Genomic DNA, 22,501 nt, shown 5'->3' with positions numbered 1-22,501 from the left:
CAATGATGACATTTAGGAATCACTACTATCTGTCTAAATGCTAAGTGGCATTTTTTACATTTGATGGTTAGGTGAAATTTTTCTGAGCCCAAATCCTTTTCTCTCCAGTGTCACAGACATCTCTAATATTTCACCCAGACATCCTAAATGTGTTTATGCAAGAACTTCATTTAGTAGCAGAGAGGTGCTTAAGGTTTGGGAAGATGAGTCTACAGTTTGCTACTTATGAAAAAGGAAGTACCCATGCCTTGTACAGTGGCAGGTCTGTGTGACAGTTCTTTGGAAAAACATGTTATTTACCTTAATAAACATATAACATGCCATATATTTTAATATTTGGAATACATAAAGCTTCCGATTACTTTACTTTTATTTCTGATACGGTCTCTACTTCAGCAGTCCAAGAGTTTTCTATCCTGTGTATTAAAGGTCATAGGGTCAAGTAGAATCGATCCTATGCGCACATTTATAAGCTGGGCCTTTTTGTCTTTGCCATCCTGTGGGTTTCAAACCATCTTTGCTCCGTGTGGAAATCATGTTTGAAAGCAAAATGTAGTAAATATTTTAGAAAGGACTTTTTAGCTTTTGCCTTCTCTTGGTAACCTAGATCAATATTTGACCTTTCCCACCCCTCTCAGGGCAAAACGGAGTCTTTCCCTGCTGACTTGGACTCTAGAGTGTGTGGTAAGATCCACTTGCCTTGAGCGCCCTGTTGTATGGGGTGATGAACATGGGTGCGTGTGTGTGTGTACACAATCGCTTGAAGTGATTGGCAGTGACACCACCACCACAAGGAAGTAATTTCTTTCTGATTTAACCAGTGCTTTCTTTCACCTGTATCATTTCGTGGGAGTCTTCTGATTCCATGAAGTAGATAGGATATCTGGACAATAAGTCCATGGAGCTGATTAGGAGCAATGTCCAGATGCCTAACATGCCTCCTAACCTTGACCTCCAAAGGGGGCCTTCCACAATGCATGTGCAAAGGGCCAAGACAAGCATGTCCTCCCTGTTGTGTCACAAAATGCTACAGGAGAGCAGCAGAAAAATTACTTGTTCGTCAAAGCATCCTAAGGACCAAAATCTATGTAAGCCATGACGTCAACTCTTTGAAATTGTAACTTATTGGTGCCCAGGGATTTCTTTCAACTGAAATCAGAGAAAAGGAGACCCATTTGGTGTAAAATGAGTAGGTTAAAGTGATTATTTTGGTTTCTTTCTTATCTCAGGTATTCAGGCCCCTCTACCTCTGAATGGAACTGCTCTATAAATGCGTATTTCTTTGCGCCTCAGTTACTTTTACTTTCTCTCTGCGTGCTTGTGGGCATGGGGCTGAGGGCAGTGCAGGGAGGGGTGGAGGGAAGAAGTTTGCAATATCTCTGGTTGCAGGTAAGCACCTTAGTGCGGCCCCCATTGGAGGAAGAGTGGGTGCAAAACAATCTGCTGGGTGCTCTGAGGTGCTTGCTGGTTACTATCAAAGAAGACTTGTTTCACCCACTGAGTCGTAAAATGACATCACCTAACTTCTTAGTGATCTTGGTATTTAATTACTTCTTTCTAGGAGCAAGACTAATTGCTATCTCATAGAATTATAATTATAAAGTATAATTAATGTAGCTAAAACCCAGAAGAGGCAGTCAATGAAATGTGGCCACTGAAATAACCGGCTTCTATAATTTATAGGAGATCATGCACATTGGTTCTGAGTGACCTCCTTCCTGACTGCTCAGGAGAAGCTGGCCTTACTGTTGTGTTGCACACCTTCCCTACAAAAACTACTCAGACTTATCTAATGCACTGCTACTGCCTGCAGTGCCCCAGTGAGAAGAACAGGGCTCTTTTCATGGATTGGAAACTAGTTAAACCTGAAAAGATAGATTGATCTTACTTTTAGTACTTGAATTAAAATCTCAGCTCAGGAAATAAGTGAAGGCATGTAGCACCTGTCCACTTCTGAGGTGAGGAGAACTCTTTGATGATAAGTCCGCATTGAGATGACAGTGGTTCTGGGTTTCAGTTCAAATAAATGGTTAACTAGTCTACAGAAATCAGCAGTCAGATGACTTTGAATTGTTCTACACTAAATTGAGGAGAGATGAATATCTTACCAGGAGGACAGGCAATATCATACTGTTCCTGCTTCTGTATTTAATCAAGTCCCTCTTACTTTGGAATTTCAAAATAAGCATCACTTTTTTCATGAATGAGTCTTTGAGGAAAATAAAAGTTAGAGATTCATTACATATTTTGGTGAACAGAACATTTTAGGATGGTATATTTAGAAATATCACATTACTTTTATCTCGTTTTCTGAAAGCACTTCTCCAGGAAAGGCCATTATGTGTGTGTGTGTGTGTGTGTGTGTACACATATATGCAATATATTTCATATATAAATATATGGAATCTGATTTCTTTATGATTTATTAAATACAGAAAAAAAGAATATTTTTTCACTCTGACATCCATTGACTTTTGGTCTCACTTTCTTTGAATCCAGAGTGTAATTTAGTAGTCACTTTTGTTTCACTTATAAAGTGTGAATTCTGTGCATATTATAATACAGTGTGTAGCTAGTTATTAGGAAGTGAGACTATTTTAATTCTAACCAAAAGATTTTAATTAACTGCACTGTGCCTGATACTCTTGGGTATATAGGAAGAAAAAAAGCAGAGTCCCTGTCCTGTGGTCCCCATGGTCTGAAGCCGTGGTGGTTTTCTGGGGCAATATTGCCCTCCCTGCAGGAGACATTTGACATTCTCTAAAGACATATTTGTTGTCATAATTGAAGGGGTGATGCTACTGACATCCAGTGGGTAGAGACCTGAGATGCTGCTAATGCACAGGACAGATCTAGTAAAAAAAATAATTACGTATCCTCCAAAAAATTGGTAGTGCTGAGGTTGAAAAACCTTGTCTATAGGGCGAGAAATAGATAATGTATTGTGATAAGTGCTATTATTAGAACATGATTGAAGTGCTGGGGCAACTCAAAAGAAGGACAGCCAGAAGTAGGGAAATGCTGAAAAAGCTGTGTGGAGGCTGTGACATTGGGGCTTGGCCCAGAAGAGAGAGCCTGATTTAGCCAGGCCAGGATGGAAAGGCAGAGAGCATGCTGGGTAGAGGTGCAGTGATGCGCAAAGGATAGAAAACTAATCATGCCACAAGACCCACAAGACTTTGTACACAGTTACCGCTAAGGCAGACTTCCATCCATAGTTGTATGCAAATGAGGTTAATAACCCAACTCTGTATGGGAACTTATTTTTCTAATGTGTATTTTTTTAAAATATATTTTTATTGATTTCAGAGAGAGGAATGGAGAGGAAGAGATAGAAACATCAATGATGAGAGAGTCATTGATCAGCTGCCTCCTGCAGGCCCCCGACTGGGGATCAAGCCCACAACCCGGGCATGTGCCTTGACTGGGAATCGAACCTCCATCTCCCGCATCATAGGTTGATTCTCAACCACTGAGCTTCGCCACCCGGGCTTTAACATGCATTTTAAGCTGTATATATAAAACCTTCTAAGGAACAAGACAAAAATCCAGGTTCTGCTAGCAAAAGGAAGCTTTGTGGGCTCGCTGGCTTCAGTTTTGCCACAGGGCAGTCAGTGTGTCCACAGATTGCTAATTCTTTGTCTCTTCTCCAGACCTTTCTAGAACTGGAATGCAGGGAAAGGACTTTGCACAGCTTAGAACCTTTTGGTAGGTAACATAAGCCCCATGTCAGGACAACCCAGAATATCCAGGCTTTCAAAAGGCTTTCTGATAGAAAAAATAAAGGAGCAAATGAACAAACGATTAAAACAGAGAGTAAGTTAGTGTTTCCTTAGTATGGCTGATGGCTCTGTGCAGTGGGCCAGAGTATGGCCACTGTTTGTCCCACCTCAAGAACTTCCTCGTCTGACATTTGAGAAGCGATAGAACCTCTTTTTGCTTCCATTTCCTTCTTTTTTAAATGGGTTCAATGATATGTACACTGTAGGATTGTTTGGAGGTTAAATACCATACCATTTATAGCCTGACATGTAGTTAGGCATCAACATTATTCTTTTTACTTCTCCCATTGTGGATTTGTTGAAAGACCGGTACTTTGTTTTGGGGAGACCCTATAAGCAAGATCCTGGCCTTCCTGGTTGGCAGGAAAGACATTTCCAAAGATAGCTTTGTAATGGGAAAATGCTAAGTGCCCAGGGCAGATAATGAGGTTGTTTAAGAACTATTCAATTAATGAAATGAAGCAAGTGTAGTACACTCGGTAGTTGCACTGAAGATGTGTCTTGAAATGTTGATGCCGATGGCAAACATGGTAAATTAAAGAGGTCCGTATTAAATTAGGGGAGAGAGAGAGAGAGAGAGGAAGAGAGAAAGGAGAAGGGAGTTATAGGATTGGGGGAAGGTTGAATGCAAGCAAGATTAGTTTAGATTAAAGAAAAATTTGGTGGCTTGAGTGATTAAAAGACAACCATTATTCCACCTGGGGAAACCACTTTATCTCCTGCTGAGCAGTTGCTATATTGCTCTTAGCTCTTGTGTTTGAACATGCCCAGATGCCTGATAAATCGTGGCAGGAATAGTAAACTAATTAGTTTTTACTTTCTCTGAGTATATAAATTCTAGAAGGTATATTTCTAATGTTTATATTTTATTTAAAATTTTATCAAATAATTATATCATTAAAGAATTAATGATCTATAATCTGAAAAAGATGGAAATGAAAATATGATACTCCTTATAGCTTCTTATATAAAAAGTGATTTTCGGGTTCAACCGGGAATTATTAAAATATCAGAATATATTTTTCAGGGTTTTTTTACTTAGCATCTTTCCTTCTGGTACAAACATTAGGGATGAAGGAAACCACATGCTTCTGTTCATATTTCTCCCACTAATAGGGATGAAATGACTTTCATCACAGTTAAGTTAGAAGAATGAATCTGTCATATATGTCACCTCACAGAAGCATCTCAATGAAATGCCAATGCTGTCATTTTTCACGTTGCTTAATCACCATGGAATTTAAGTTCTAAGTAAAAAATCTACAGTTAACCAAATTCAAAATAATATTGAGTATTTGAAGTCTTGAAAAAGATTGACCCATTCTTTCATTGTCTTTTTCTTAACAATTGATTAAAAAGTTAGAAATTTCCTTGCTTAACATTCTCTGTCTGTCATGTATGTGAGAATTTTCATATAAATAAGTCTTCAAGTATGTTTAGAATTTATAATAGTAATATAATAATCAATATAGTTGATATAGTATTTAGAAAAATAATGTCTGTATTGGACACTGAGCCTCAAGCACAGTGGTGGGAGTAGTATTTTACTTAATGAAAACAGCCCTATAAAGAGATAGTTTTGTTATTCACATTCTACAAATGAGGAAAATAATCCTTAAGTGGATTAAAATGTGATTGAATTCAGGAAGCCAGCGAGGGTGACGAAATCATTTTGATTGTTCAGCAAACCTTCAATTTTTAAAAAGTAAATACTGTACGTTCCAATGAAATGGAATGAAGTAAAATAGGACAGAAAAGGATATGATCAGAAAATAATAGAGAGTAGAGTAGAGATCACAAGTTCTATGGTTTGATGGCTGAAACACTGCTTTCAGTTTGTACATCTCAGCCAGCTACTTAAATCGATAATAAACGTCTGTCTGCTTTTGGGTTTTTCTAATCACATTCCCAGTTCTTTGCACATGTTACATGATGAAAGCAGATTTGATGATTGGTTAATAGATACAGTTTTTTTTGTTTTTTTAATATGGCTAAGAAATCATTCAATTAACTCTTGTCAAATTTTCTTGCTTTCTTATGGTATTAACTACAGTCTTCCTATTATTATAACTGTTTATGTACCTGGTACATTCCTAACCAGCTTTTAAAATGCTGTGAGACGCCCTGTCCAGGTAGCTTAGTTGGTTAGAGTGTCGTCCTGATATGTCGAGGTTGCGGGTTCAGTCTCTGGTCAGGGCACATACAAGAATCAACCAATGAATATATAAATAAGTGGAACAACAAACCTCTCTCTCTCTCCCTTTCTCTCTCTTCCTGTCTCTCTAAAAATCAATAGATTAAAAAAAAAGTGCTGTGGCAGAGAGCACCTCTTAAGCTCACCTCAGCACACTGTACGAAAAAACAGTGCCTGCACCTAGTAGATAACAAATGAATAGTTGTGAAATGGAAATTTAATGAATTTTAAAAATAAGCATGATATATGTAGGAAGCCCAGCACAGAATGAGCACATGGAGGCCTCTCAATAAACATGAGCCGAATGAATAACTGAGTCATAAGTTCTAACTTTTGCCATTAAGTAGCTGCAAGCCATGGTCAAATCACTTCCTATTTGGGTCACTTCATTTTCTCGTCAATAGTATAAGGTGTTTTGATTTTAAGAATGTTTTTCAACTGCTTTTCAGACTCTAGGAAGGTGTTTCAGGACCTCCATGAAGACAGGTAGTTTTTTAGCCGGTGATAGGAATTTAAGTGCCTCCTCTTATGGTGGACCTAAGATATTCTTTCAAAAAAGAGCTCTACTGCTCAAATTGTTGGAAAAAATACCGGTGCGTATTACCGTGTGGAATTTTGTTTATCTCAAACCAGCTTGTACATGCACCATTTAAAATCCATCTAGCTGTTTTTACATTACCATCAAGACCTGGACAAGAGGTCCTGCTATTCCAGAGGCCACATTTTATGAACTTGACGTTAATTTTTATAGGAATATTGGAGACAACATTAATTAATTACGAAGGCATGAAATAGTTCCTTTACTACAGAGAGAAATGCATGTTCTTCTGTCATGCATACATTGAGCTTTAAAGAATAATAATTTTTAACTGGAATAAAACATATCAATTTTTTCTCTTTTCCTCACTCCATCTTCTCTTTTTAGTTAAGAGAGCAGCGCTCTGAAAACATGTTATTGAACTGCTTCTTGATGCAGCCATTCATTGAAGGTGGTTTGGGTTTGTTTTCCTCTCCCCAGACAATAGAGTGGCAGGTTGGCAGATAAAATGTCTCTGCTTTGATCGATCTGTTAGAATGTAAAGATGACTATCAAAGTTACTGTGCCTGAGACATTCATCTGTGGCTTAGTAGTAACCACCACAATAATAATAGTAAAATACAGTAGTGAAAATAATAATAATAAAGAGTGCTATTGAATTGTGTTTGTTGATTACTAGTGCCGGGCACCGGGTTAAATCCTTTAAATATACAATGTGACATATTCCTCATGACAGTGCTGTGTGACAGGTTCCATTGCTGCAGGAGAGGAAAGTGAGCACCCTTCCCAAGGTTAATAGTATGTGATGAGTCAAGATTCAATGAACTTATAATCCAATAGGCATAAAAATAAAGGACACAGATTTCACACAGGTAGAATATAATGAGTGCTGTAAGAGAGGCGCACACAAGTATAATTTTCTCTAAGGTTGTCCATCTGTGTCATGATTGGTTCATTTATTTTTATAGGTATACACTCAATGTTCATAATATTACTTTTGTCCTGATTATGGGGGTTGGCAGGTCCTTAGAGCTTCCCCAGTACTTTCATCCATTTGCAGGATCTCTTTCTATAGCATCCCTGAGAGCTGGTCACATAATCCTGGTACGAAGTACCTTCAGCAATAAGCATGCTCCCTGTAGGCAGGAAATATCTGCTGCTTGGTTTCTGTAAATAGAAGTTGAGTCAAACTTGGTTTTCCAGTACCTTCCACTCTTGGTTTTGCCTAATATAACCAATTAAAATTTTATGATTGTCTTTTTTCAACAACCTAATCCTTCTGTGAGGCCTCTGTTTGGCTCTCTTCTGTCTCCCTATGCCTTCTTTTAGGATTAACATTGCAGTGTTTCTGTAAGGTTAAAACTATATAATCCTGTAAAGTGTTTAGGAGTGTGCCCAACACATAATAAGCACTCTATATAGATGATAAGAATTATGATGCTAATAATGCAAAATTGTTGTTTATTGGATTAGATGTTGTTTATAGAATTTTTCTCCTCCTGGTTGATCATGTTTTATATATAATTATTTAGATACAGATACTAGTTTTTCTTAAATATGTTACAGCTACTGGGACACAATACTTCAGGTTCACTTGTGTATATTATTAAAATGAGCCCAATTAATTAAACCCTGGTTTAATGATTAACTTAATGGATAGGGGCATTGACAGTGTCCACTTCTGCATACATGATATCTGAGTTCTGACGTGCTGAGTCATATATTTAAATAACCTTTTAAAAACCTAAACCATTGCTTGGCTTTCTGATTGCTTGTTAGAAAATAGTAACAGTGAAAAGATGAAAAAGGGAGGGATGGAAACATTTAAAATAAATAGAAGCCATTTGAAGGATGCTCCCCTATATAAGCCTGAGGAATGGGAGATGAAATGTGGGTAAAGCATGACCAATGATCATGACAGGTCCTCCATTCAAAGGCTGAATCCGCCGTTTTCATACCAGCTCTTTGTTTATTAACCTAATAAAATTGTAATAAAATACAAAGGCTTCACTACAGACAAGGCCAGACAGCTAATTAAAAGATACTAAAATAGGCAGTTCCCTGGAGCCTCAAGTCTCTTGAGTCGCTTTTAAGGTTGATTTTGAATGACTTGTCCAGGCGGGGAGTCTTCCAGGAGGAAATGCATCTTTGTCTGGGGTTAAGTCAAGGGCTGGACTCCCAGGGCTCTGGTGAATCTCTGGAGGAGAAATGCCTGAGGCAGAGCCCAGACAGAGGAAGTCACCAGATCCTCTGGAAGGGGGAGGGGAAGGTTGACCATCACTCTGGACTGACATTCAGTTGCAGCATTTCTCAGGCCAAGAGGATGCCAAGGGCTCTTCTCTCCTGCTTTTCTTGTCTCTGGTGGGCACCAGCAACCTATGCAATTCTGAGGTCTCAAGTTCAGATACAATATCAACAGCTGGGACACAAGTAGTGCCAAGCACCATTTAAATATCTTTTCATCTTCTTGGATGTTGCTTTGGAAGGAGAATGTTCTAGAATGTGGCTCCTAGTTTTGCAGAATAATGGCATTTTCAGGCTGTATGGAATCTTACATCATCTAGTCCAATCACCTCATTTTGCAGATCAAGAAACTGAGGCTGAGAGAGGGGACTTGCCCAGAGTTACTCAGCTAGTCAGTGACAGTCAGCCGTGGAACCTGCGGTAAGTCAGATGGCCTCTTTGGGCTTCTCTTTCCAAATCTATAAAATGGAAATAAGGGATACGTCTACATAATCTCTCTAAAATCCCTTCCTATTCTAATATTCTACTTATGTGATGTTTAATTTTGGATTCCTGACTTACAGTGTGATTTTCATTTTGTAATCATTGGGAGACTTTTAGAAAAATGATGCATTTATATGCCTAAATAACAGTGTTCGAGCGTTTTGATGAAGGCTGAAGTTCTAGTTAACAGTTTTGCATTGTATACAGATACCTCTGTATACAGCATAGATTTAGAGGAAAGATTTTGAAAATACACCTGTTTTTGAAGATGGTTGATAATTTACTGTATTACATCTTAACGTTACAAACAGCTTTTAATAGAACTATAGTGAATGTTTCTTTATTGTTTATTGCTTATGTTGTTCTAGCCATTGCTGGAAAGTTCAGGTCTCATGAATGAGAAAGGATGCTGGAGAGGTACAGCAGTACAGGATAGAAATGCCCAAGTTGATTTGAGTTCGTTGAAGATTTCATTGCTTATAAGCAAGGATTAAATTTTCCCCTCTCGTTTCTTCAGCTGGCACATTTTAGACAAACTGACAGCAAATTCATTACCTAATGGCAGCGATAGAAGCTTTCATCAAGCATGTGCATGTTTGGTGTCTCTATATGGGGTGAGCTGCGCTATGGGAGTGGCAAGGGCGAAGGAGTCAAGGGAAAGATAGACTCGAGGTTTCAAGTCATTGTCTCCATGGAGTTTTAGGGGCATACAGGAGGGGCAAGGAACTTGATATGCTTTTTTTTTTTTGGTCTGTTTTTCTTAAACTCATCGGATGCAAATATTTCTAGTCTTGTAAAGCTCTGACTTACAGGTACATTAATATCCATTTTTCCTATTAAATATGTGAACTTAAAATTTTTTGAAGTTCAGTTTATAATGCAGATAATTCCAAGGTTGGAGAGTTCATTGGTTGCAGGAAGAAGCCTTTCTGCTGTTTGCAAGGGGGAGGGCATCTTTACACCAGTGGAGTGCAGATTCTCAGACATTTATTACCTAAATGACATATGACAAGTTATTTATGATGATGTTTACAAGGATGTCAAAAGGATCAAATGAGATAATGCCTATGAAAGAAATGCGTACAATCTAAAACATAACAGGAATCTTCTTATATTGCATATTAAAGCAAATGGATAGGTATACAGAAAACAGTGAAGGGTAGAGAAGGAGAGGGTGTGAGAAGCAAATATAGTATTTTAATTTTTCAGTAAAATCATGACTTAAAGCAAAGAGACTACTGGGATGCAGATGAAATATTGCTTGTAGAATATTCGATGGCCATGCTTCTGGATGTTGCTAAAGTGCACATTCTGATGCAGTAGGTCTGGTCTGGGGTGAGGTCTGAGGGTCTCCATTTCTAAAAAGCTCCCAGGTGATGTTGATGCTGCTGGTCTTCAAATCTTATGTCATCAGATGAACAGGTGTAACCCAAAGTCAACTAAGTATCTTACCAGGAAAGGAATCAATTTGTTCACATATTTGTTGGGATTTATATATCAAGGGAATACCACCCAGCCTGGTTACTGTGCCCCCTTCCTTATCACATAAGAAAGAAACTTTCTGCACTTTCTGATTTTAATAAGTATTGTGAAAGCATTCTGTTTCTATTGGCGGGGATTTCTGGCTGAAAGATAGCAGCAAGATAGGGGTTTATATGCAACAGAATTTTAAATCAGCAAGACCTAGGGAATCAACACATTGAGAAGAAGGTGAGTTTTCTCTTGTTTCCTTTCCAGGTATTAGCAAATAGAGGTCTTTGAATCTTTGGGATTTAGATATGTGACTGGTTGTCTTAACTCTCTCCTTTCCCTTGGCACAATGCATATTTACATTGACTTGTATCATTCATTTCCCTAATATAAATATGAACAGGAAGAAACCATGTGAGATGTTTCCTCTTTCTATATTTTAAATGCAACACACATTTACAGTTAGGAGGTGAAAAAATTTCAAAATTCAAAGGTGATCAGGAACATGTCAGGAAACAGTGGGTAGAGCAGTGCCGAGTTGAATGACATTATGAGGTGTTTGTTCTTACTGGATATTGACTCTGCTAGCTGAGACTGGCTCATAGGCACAAGAAAATACTTGAAATGCCAATCGGTCTCATTTACTGCCCACCCTTGGAAGAGAATTCTAAGTGCACAGATGGACAACGTGAAGCTTGTGCCACTATATAAATTTAGGATCCTTTTGCATTCTGCTGAATTTTTATAAAACTCCATTCAGCTGCGACTGCTCATTGGTCACTTTAAATCCTTTGTCATTTGTTCTGTCATTGTTTATTCTTTAACTTCCCTCCTCTCCTTCTCCTGCTCCCGTTGTGGCAATACTGGATAGTGTTATTTCGATTCTGGTAGCATGCTGCCCATTCCAAATTCCAGGTAATAACCAAACTTCAAGGGCATAGATGTTGCATGCTGAGAAGTGTTTTGATGATCCTCTAGGATTCATCCTCTTTGTTTTTCAGTTTGAACAAATAAACAAGCAAATAAACAAGACATTGAAAGAAAATATGGGGGAGGGCCCAGAAGAGAGCTCTGAGGTTAAGAGAAAGGGGATTAGGAAATGAAACGAACATTTATTGGGCGCCAACACTTTGCTAGGTTCTTTATTTACTTAGTGCTACTGAACCTTTGCCATGACCTTGTGTTAGGGACATCACTGGGCCCCCTTTACCAGGGGGCAAATAGTGCATAAGAGAGATTCTAACCAGAGATCAGAGCCTTGCAGACTCTCAGCAGCAAAGCTGAGGCAGGACAATCTGGGTCTCTAACTGGTCTCTACCAACAGGCTGAAAACAGAAGATGGTGGGAGCTGCACAAAAGTGTCATCCTTCCTTTGTCACAAAGTAGCTTGAACTTTTTCCAAGGTAAGCAATTTAGATAAAAGGCAGAAAAGGGATGAGAATTGAGTTAAAGTTGCAGATCCCCTCCCCTCTGCCAGGTTGCTCTCTTTGCTCACTTTGAACCTAACCTGCATGTGCTGCTTTATGATGGTAATAACCCTTTCACGTGAACGAGACCTGTCTGTTCCTTAGTCAGCAATATGGGGTCATGGTGGTTAGTCCCTGAGCTGTTTAGAGGGTTGATATCATCTGTACTTGCTTAATATGCAGAAATTTGTTTTTTAGATAAATCAAGATAAGCTTGCTTTATCCTTTATAATCCATATCTAGACTTACACTTAGGTGTTACTAGTAAATGATGTTCTCAGCTCTACCCATTTATTCTTTAAAGAGTTACATATTAAGCACATAGTACATCCTAGAAACTGAGTTAGAAGCTATAGTAATCAGGATTGTCTACACTCTGCTATGGTAACAAATCAACTCTGAAATCTGGGTGGATTGACGCAACAAAAGTTTATTGTTTGTGCATCCAGAGTCTTCTGTGGGCCCCGAAGTTCTGTTCTTTAGGGCAGCAGCTCCCTCTCAGGAGATATGATAGAGGCTAGTCTGCTTCTATCTATGGCTTTGCCTTCTCAGCATGTGACTTGCAGGTTGCTGTCACTGGCAAAAAGAGGCTGGAAGTGCCTTAGGGGCATTTCTCTGTCTCCTTTAAAAGTGACACACACTTATATTCTGTTTACAATCCATATGTCAGGAATCACGTGGCCCTACGTGACTCTGAGGGCAATGGTGGGAGGGTGTAGGCGGTGTCATCTTCTCCATGCCTAGGAAAGTAAAAGTAAACATACTGGTGAGTGCTGTGGCTTCATCACAAGTTCCAGGGAGAGTGAAGATTAAATTGTTATCTCCTTGTATGAGAGCTGTGCAATCATATGAGTAAAACAATAATTACAGGCGAGTATTTAAGGCTATATTACAAGTTGGCAGAGCCTATAACTCCTTAAGCCAGCCACTGCTGTTCTGTTTAGAGAATTCCTTTTTCATCTGCAAAAGTTGACATGAGATGTAAAGATTTCCTGTACTCGCTCACATTCATGTTGTCTACTTAGTTCTCTTAAATAGAGGCCAAGATGTTTTAAAAAATAAGCCTGGGTCTTAGAAGTTGTTTTTCTGAACCAGTGGTCTTGTGGTAGTTGTTTTACAGAAAGACGAAAATTCTCCTTGCCTACTCTAAGTGGGAAGGGCAGAATGAAGCCACTGTCTTCAGGCACGTGTTCTTTATAAATGCCCCAGCATTTATGCCTGTCATGGTCCAATATGGAAAGATGGAGACAGTTTTCTGGCATCCCATACAAAAAGCAAAGCATATCCAATTGGAGACGTCTATACCTTGTGGAAAAATAATAGTGAAAACTAATTAACTAACTAACTAACTGAGGCCATGAAAGTAAGTTTAGCCTTCAAAGCATGAATAGGTCCATGGAGTTGGGTTGAAGATGACATGTTGCTATAGAGTCTAGATAGTGTGTGTGTGTGTGTGTGTGTGTGTGTGTGTATTTGGTGCAATGTTTTTTATTAAAACTGTTTTACTTAAAAAAAAAAGATCGGGGAAAAGCTAAAAACATGGTGTCATGATGATTTGTTTGGAAAGGAAGAATAAAAATTGATACCATCTTTTGAATTTTTCTTAGAGTGAAAACAATTTTGACTATTTCTGTCCTCTTTATAACTGGAATTTGACTTATCCAGAGACTTAAATATTTGGGCTTTCATTATAAAATGTTTCCTCTCTGCAATTGTTCCCATGCCTTGATTTTCAAATTTCATTGGCTTTAAGTTATATCCACATAATGTAGAGAAGTATGATGGCTTCTGAAATTTTGAAGATAAACTAGAAAGGAAAATTATGGAAATTACACAATAACAGTAATAATAGTGTAATCCTAAACATAAATTGGGCATTCATTATGATTCAAGTATTGGGTTAAATGTTTTGAAAAGATCATTGCATCTAGTCTACATATTTCTGAGAGGCAGGTACTATTATTAACGCCATTTTAACAACCAGCTTAAAGAGATGTTAAATAAATTTCAGTGTCACATCACCAGAAGGTATCTGTCTGATATATTTAATTTTAAATATATATATATCTTTATTGATTTCAGAGACAGGAAGGGAGAGGAAGAGAGAGAGATAGAAATATCAATGATGACTCATTGATTGGATGCCTCCTGCATGCCCCCTACTGGAGATCGAGCCCCCAACCCTGGGCATGTGCCCTGAATGGGTATTGAACTGAGACCTTCTGTTTCTTGGCCATATTTCTGAGCACTACAGCTGATAAATAACCAACTTCCCAAAGAATGAAAATACAGATGCACAGCTGTAACAAAAATGAACCAGTGCTGGTGTAATACTTGAAAAGCCTATCATTGCATTTAATCAGAATAGTTTTCTAACAAGTGGTTTTTACCCGCATTGCCCCTACAAGACTGTGGTCTAAGTGGATGTACCTTCATTTATTGGCAGCAGGAGATTTCTACCTCAGTAAGCCATGATGCATAATAGGAAATTTCAATTTCTCTGTCTAATGGAGAAAGTTGAAATTGAGTAGAAGTGTTCCATTTTGTTCTTTGCATTAGAGAAGAGATACACAAGTGTGAACTCATCAAGTTCTCATTTTTAACCACTGGTATCTTGATACAAATTACAAAACTTTAGATATTTAAATGAGGAAAAAGTTACCTACATTAATGTGGGCAAAATATGTCCCACACAGCATATGCACTATGTGCATATTAAACACGTATATGTGTATACACACGGCCATGCTGTGTAGGCCTTGGATGTCATATTTAGAAAGCAGAACATTCTGGTTGTCTCAATCCCTTTTTCACCCAGGTCGCCAACCCCCCTCCTCTCTGACAGCTGTCAGTCTGTTCTCTGTATCTATAAGTCTGTTTCTATTTTGTTTGTTCATTTATTTTGTTCATTAGATTTCACATGTACATGAACTCATATGGTGCTTGTCTTTCTCTGACTGGCTTCTTTCACATAGCATAATTCTCTCCAGGTCCATCTCTGCTGTCACAAAGGGTAAGATTGCCTTCTTTTTTAAGGTATTCCATTGTGTAAATGTACCACAGTAGGGTGATTGCCAGAGAGAAAGGGTAGTGGGGAGAGGTGGGAGAGGGTAAAGGAGGGATAAATGGTCATGGAAGGAGACTTGACTTGGGATGGTGGACACACATTAAATATACAGATGATGTATCATAGAATTGTACTCCCGAAACCTATATAATTTTATTAACCAATGTCACCCCAATAAATTCAGTAAAAAAGAAAACATATTGATAAAGGATGGAGTACATCCCATTGTCAGTGTTTTCTTGGGCATTCTGGGAAATAATGTGTTTAGGGTGGCTGCACATATCTATTTGCTCAGCAAAGCTAATTTTAGCTAAGGACCAGAAATACGTAGAGAGCAATAACATATTTTTTGCTAACAATGCTAGGCTATCATGCCAAATCAGGATACACAGGCCCCCAAAAAGTGAAATATTAAGGTACTGCAGAAGTTTCAGTTCTTTCAGAAAGGAAGAAAATTTGGCACTTGGGAGCTCAGAAATAATCCATTTACTTCAGAAATATGCAAAGCAAATTTAATCTTCTCTTTTTCTACCTCTTTGACGAATAGCTTTCTTTATCTTTTCCACTCCTCCAAGCAGCCTTTTCCTCTGTAGCTATTGTACTATTCTACTTAAAACCTCACATTTTAAAGACATATCTAAACTTTACATTTTAACATATAGTTAATAATAACCCCACACCACATATTTACCAGGATATAAAACTATTTAAAAACATTAATAATTTTTTTTAAAAAGTAAAAAAAAACTGTTGTGTTTCTTCTTCCAATGTCTTTTCCTTAAAAATTTAGAAATATTTTCTTAGGTTTGGGGTAGTTTGGAAATCTTGAGGCTCACTGACACCTTTTTTTAAAGATATCCTACAAGGGAGGGTAGGATGCACCGCTTCCACTGATATTGCTTACTTGAGAGTGGCTAATAGGACTCTCCTTAGAGAGGGAACTGAAAGAGATGACCAAGGGATGAGCAGTGAGATAGATTTGGGTTATTGGAGTGAGAAAGAGCTGTTGGCTGGAGCTCAGGGACTTCCAGGCCAGGAAGACCTGCATTTGAATCCTGCCATCTCTTCTAACTACCTCCCACTTCTCCCAACTTCAGTTTTCTCTTTTGCAAAACAGCAATCATAAACTCTCTGGATTGTGTGGGGTAACATGACTCATCATGCTCTTTACCTGGCAGGCAGCCGGTCTACCCTGAGGGGTGATTCTTTTCTTATTGTAGCAGAGCTTTATATGATTCTTCGAGATTATAAATCCATGTTCTGCTTCTGGTTTCTTACCTCTCAAATAACCATGCTTAGAAACAAAGGGGATGTGGTGAGGGATGGCATCGGTGGTAAACTCACTCACCTATTTCTAGCGTTGCTGAGAAGATGTGTCTGGTATGGAGAGAATAGAGCTGTAAGCAGGCCCCAAACCATCATCATCATAATTGTCTTCTTCAAAGGAGCGCCATCTGCTTATTTGACTGAGGGAGATCAATATGGGATGAGCTTTATAAGGTTTGATGATCTATTGGGAGGAGTGGATGAAGAGAGAGCTTCAGTTTACCATTTATTTAAATTCTCAATTTTAAAAACCAACTGCACCTGCCACAGATTCTCACCATAAAAATCATAGACCTCTCCATTCCAACTCCCGCCACCCCCTGCCCCTAGTTCGTTTGCACAGCATGTCCTCGGCCTAGCCTCCTTTTCAGAGAGGACACTTCATGTGAGTTTCTGGGTTCTCAGTGAGCTGTGTTTCAAAGTTAATATCATGTTATGGCACCATATGGGCGATGACAGAAAATAACAGCCTTTGAGGGCTCACCTTTCAGGAGTGGGGGTGTGTAGGACTTAATTAATGAATGATGCACGATCCTCTACAATCCTGAGATAAAAAGACTGTAAAATCAGAGAACTGCTATTTTCCTACTTCTAAATAAATACCTGCCAAGCTAACAGGGATTTAAATAGCTATTTAAATGCAAAATGTGCAGCACATGCAGGCGTATGTGTGGGTGCATGTGTGTGTGTGTGTGTCTATAAGTAATGAACTACATTTAATCCTGGAAGGAACTTTAGGCTTCCCCCTCATGTTACATCTTTAACAACTGAGGTCATAGATGATTTTTCCCCAAATCATAGCACTTGTTAGAGCCAGATTCTAAAGTAGGTCCCAGATTTCTTAGACCCAGCACTCTTTGCAACATTCAAGACTGCCTCACTCTAGGTATTCTATATAGAACCTATGGAATATCATCAAACACTAAGGAGAAATGGTTTGTGACTAAACTGAAACCTTTTTCAAGCTTAAGCAGGATTATTACTATTCTATGAAATCTTGTAGATGACTTTTCATCACTTTGGGCACAGAATAAGAGATGGTCTTGGAGCCCCCTCTATGCTGGGGAAATAATAGTGACAACAACCCATGTCATCTGCCAAGGCAGCAACCACCTTGCATCACTGACTGGAGTTTAATGTATTACTGTGATTGTGTTGCGGTATTGTAGAGAATTGCTCAAAGGAAGTACATAGTGTTTTTCTGTATAGCAGGCCAAACTAAAGATCCAAAAATGGATTCATTGGCATAATTTGACCTAGCCTAAAATTGTTGCTGTAGAATAGGCTAGCAGTCTGAGTCATAATAAAGTGAATTCTGGACTTCAAATCAGGTGACTTGAGATTCAGTACCCAAGCCAACATTCCTCTTACTCACAGTGTGATCTCTGGCAAGTCGCTGAGCTGCTCTGAACCTCAAGGTACTTTTTTCAAAAACTGAATAATTTCTAGATCATGTAGCTTGGAGGAGAGTTATATCAGATAATTCAGGTAAAGTTGTCCATTTTGAATAGTGAAAATAACATGTCCCTAGTAGAAAATCAACTATAGATGTAATATTTTGAACCTAAATCTAAAGAAAGATGTCAGCAATGATTAAGATGTATATTTAGGGTTTGTTATGTAGAAGGCAATCCTTCAGAGATCAGAGACAGAGAGGAAGTGTTTATACAAGGAATTAGAACATCTATAGGCCCTGGCTGGGTGGCTCAGTTGGTTAAAGTGTCATCCCCATATGCCAAGGCTGTGGGTTTGATCCCTGGTCAGGGCACATACAAGAATCAACCAATGAATGCATAAATTAGTGGAACAAAAATCGATGTCTCTCTCTCCCTCTCTCTATTAAATAAATAAATGAAAAATTTTTTTAAAAGAAGTTACATCTTCTCTTAAAAAAATTGATACCCTCTACTAAGTAAGTGGCTTTGCTTTGATATCACACTTCTAGATATCATTCATTACCACACATGTGGGTGGCTAGTAGCTTTTGGAAAAGATGAAATAACCAGAACAATAGAACCTACTGTGTTGGAAGCTTCATTTTTGTAGAAAAATTCCAACTTCCTTGTAGCTTTTACCTTATTGTAGTGTTGTTTTTAATTTTATGTTGGCACCACAGTCAGCTTAATCACTTAATTCAAAGTCTTCAAGTCTTCCATTCTTTCCCCCCAATGGAATTCAGGCTAGTTCACGGCAAAGGTTTTCAATATTCAAATAGTTTGTCTGTTTCTCTACGGATAATGGATTTACACCATATATTCAGGTAGTTTCAACTGCGTGGCTCATGATTTCATATAGGAAGTTATAGGGATTTGTTTCCACAATGGCTTTTATTGGTCTCTTTATATTTTATAATTACTTCAAGTCCTAGGCAATAATAGTGGCCTATACTCTGATTCTTATGGGTAACTGTGGTAATTTCATTTTATTTTAATACGTTAGATCAACCCCCAGCTGTCTGGCATTGTCTGGATGGGTTTCTACCTGATAGTGGATGGTGGGAGATACATAAAATAACCTTTGGGGGATATTTCAACTTTACATACATAGCTATGGAAGTAAAATAAGTAAAAGTAACCCAATAGATTTCATGAGACTCCTTGCATTATCGATGACTTTCATTTGGAATAACTTATTAATTCATTCAATGCCTACTTAGGGTCACATTGGTTCTGGATGATGAAGAGACAAAATGGGTTAAAATACGCTCTTTGTATGAAGTAGCTCCAAGCTTTTGAGGGGCACAGGACCGGGGGAGGTAATTATATTAAAGTTGTAGATACAATGCAAAAATCATGACAGACTAAATGTTCTGTTAAATTCTCCTAACTGAATTTGGGATGGAATCCTTTCTGGGAATATTTCCCCAAAAGGTAATGCTTAACCTGGAGCTTAAGAAGTAGAAATTAGCCAGGAGAGGAGTACTGAAGGAAGAATACGAGTTCTCAGCTCCTGTGCCATGAAATTCTTAGCTGTCACTCTAGTACTGATGAACCATAAAACATGCCTTCAAGTGGCCCTTTAAATAATGACTGATAGAGCATAACAAACAAAGCAGCCTGTACCATTAGAATTACAAGAAGTGTAGGAAAGTGCATTGGTATGGGCCACTTGTCAATGGGGAATTTGTCTTGGGATCAAAATGGTAGTAACTTATTGAATACTTACTCCATTCAAGCTAAGGATTTTATAAACATTATCCTGTTTAATCCCAACAACACATCTATAGGTAAAAATTATGATTATTATTTCAATTATAGAGATTAATCAATGAATGAAGGCCTATAGGAAAGAGTAGGTTATTTTCTTACATACATGTAGATAGTGAGTAACAGAGTTGGACTAAAACTCTGGTTTAGCAGAATCTAAAAATCATGATCTTTGGGCTATATTGCTTTGTCTTTATAAATTGTATTTGTCATATTGCATTTATTATGGCCACCACAAGTGTTGAAAAGTTTAAATTGGAGAAAGCTGAAAAAGCCAGACAAATAATGAAAAAATTGGATTTGGAGGCATATACAAATAGATTAAAAGTTATTAAATAAAGCCCAAGTTATAGGGGGGCAATTTATCCACATATATAAATGCTAAATGGAGATGGAATTATATATAACCCAGGTCAACAATATATAATAAGGATTTTAATGATTGTGGGGGCTACTGAGTATTTGACAGCCTCTATAGAATAAAAAGCTATTGGATTTTGAAAGTCATCTCATGGGAAATATTGGAAGCTGAAACACTTGAGGAATGTAAGACTAAATTGGATAAAACATACCTCTAATCTCCAATATGATCTCTTTGTGTGAAATGCATGCACAAACACACTCACCATTCAAAGCTACTTTTAATTTTTATAAATTGCATGTCACAGTTTATTTAAATAATGGTTTTAATCTTAGAAAAGAAAACTTAAAAAAAAAATTTGCAGGTAGGAGCTAAAGCATTGCAGGATAGTTGTAGAAACTGAAGTCTCCTTACAGTGGGACGGAAAATATGCAGTCATTTAAAAATAATTAGTTTTGCAAAGGGATATGTGAAAGGAAGGTCTTGGAAAGGAGGCAAAGAATTAATTTCCCAAAAGGCACTGCAGATAGAATTGTGGTTGGCACATTTCATTTTGCAGATACACCTCTGACCGGTACCTTGTCCGTTCTCTTAGGTGACATTTGGAAATAGTGGTGCTCTAATGATTGTCCAATAATGCAAATGAGAAAGGCACCTTTCAGCCATTTCACTCTGGACTGACTGAGCTCAGCCTTGGTTAGGTTCCTTCTTAAGGAGCTCTAAAACAAAGTAGCAGAAAAGTTACACAGACCCCTACTGAGTGGGAGTTGGGGGCTCTTTATCCTGCCTACCCCCCCCCCCCCGGGATTCTCCTTACTCAGCAATGGGAGAGAAGGTTATGACATTGAAAGGAGCCTTCCTATTGGCCTGCTGTGCTCTGGTTGTTCTGAATCTCTGAGTTGCACTAAGCAGTGGTGTTTTCTTCCTCTGTGCTTAATTAAGTGCTGGTGTCCTATCTCGTATACATATGTATTTAAGATTTCTTTATGTATTTCATCTCTTGCATTCCAATCAGTACAGGCCTCAGTGGCTTCTCTGATGGCAAGGTAAGGGGCAGTGCTGTTTTGCCCACTTTACCTAGTACCCACTGGACTCAGTGAAGTCTATCATGATTTCCCCATTGCAAATATAATAAAGAACAGACTCATGATCCAGCCACTCAACGTATTTTATAATATGGAAACAGCCTATATTTCCAGGCTTTTCTTATAATTTCTTTGTTATATTTCTTAACCTTTTCCTACATGTGCTTTTGTCCCAGTCAGGCCAGTGACTGCTCACCACTGCTGAAACTTGGTTCATCCTGGGCCACTTTCCAGCTTTTGCTCAAAGTGCTCCCTGTGCTTTTACCACCATCTCTCGTACTCCTTGTATGCCTTCTGCTCTATTTACAGTATCCACCTATTGAAACTCTACCATAATGTGCGAAAAAACAGGTCTTGAGCTTCCCTGCTAAGCAAGGCCCTTCCTTGCTTTGAGCCTTCGCAGCGCTAGCCTGGCACTGTCCCTGAGGACTCATCCTAACCCATTATGAGCACTCATTGTGTTACCTGAAGTTTCTGTTACAGGGACTTCAACATGGGAGGTGATGGATAAATATTTACTGAATGTACGGGAATTGTTTCTCTGAAATGCATTGCTTTTTTTCAAGTGAAAACTGAATTCAGAAGCAATCTAAATGCCTAGAGGTACAGGGAATGAATAAATGTGTTATGACACATCCTTATGTGGCCTATGCTACAGTTATTAAAATAAAGCATACGAAGAAGCTGTCATGCCATGGAAAAAATTATTATGGTATACAGTAAATGGTTGACATCCACAAGGAATTTTTCCTGTTCCTTTCAGAGGTGCCGGGATATTTTAATAATAGTATAATAACAGTAGCTAACGCTTACTGGTTATTTACAATGTGCCTAGTCATCTTGAATTGTCATGTATCTTATTTAATGTAGAAAAGTAAACTTGGGCTTAAGGCAATTCAATTATTTGCCCAAGGTCAAATACTTCACATGAAGCAATGAAGTGTGGTGGCTAAGGGGAAGGAAACTTAAGCCAAAATGCCTGAGTTTTGTTTTTTGTTTTTAAATGCCAAGTTTTAGTCACTGTCCCATCACTTGAAAATTACTTGCCCTCTCTGAGTATCTGTTTTATCAACTATGTAACAGAAATAATAACTATTGTGATAATAACGATTAAGATAATAAGAACCCTAAATAGTGACTTGGGGGTAGTGGCTCCCATTTTGGGGAGTGAAGGTCTATTAGGTAGATCTAACAGTTGAGAAGTATATGTGGGGGGGGGCAGGGCAAAGAGGAGTGGCAGCGATTATAAATAGAGCGCTCAGGAAAGAGAGCTTGAGAA

The 22,501-nt window shown here is 38.2% G+C and overlaps 1 protein-coding gene across 5 annotated transcripts in view; it reads left to right on the top strand.

The window, feature by feature from the left end:
- LRRC4C (leucine rich repeat containing 4C) overlaps positions 1–22,501 on the top strand; it is a 139,419-nt gene that overhangs the window by 34,753 nt on the left and 82,165 nt on the right. For 2 of the 5 annotated variants that reach the window (XM_016197645.2, XM_016197648.2), the window contains exon 2: positions 9,100–9,178. The exons of the other annotated variants lie outside the window; for them this stretch is intronic. The gene's annotated coding sequence lies outside the window, so the exon portion shown is untranslated. The remainder of the gene's footprint in view (positions 1–9,099; positions 9,179–22,501) is intronic. 5 annotated transcript variants of the gene reach the window in all.

The sequence above is a fragment of the Miniopterus natalensis genome, chromosome 11 (assembly GCF_054644295.1).
Source record: "Miniopterus natalensis isolate mMinNat1 chromosome 11, mMinNat1.hap1, whole genome shotgun sequence".
Taxonomy (NCBI): domain Eukaryota; kingdom Metazoa; phylum Chordata; class Mammalia; order Chiroptera; family Miniopteridae; genus Miniopterus; species Miniopterus natalensis.
The sequence above is the reverse complement of the archived record's forward strand: the minus strand, read 5'-3'. Positions and strand labels throughout refer to the sequence as shown.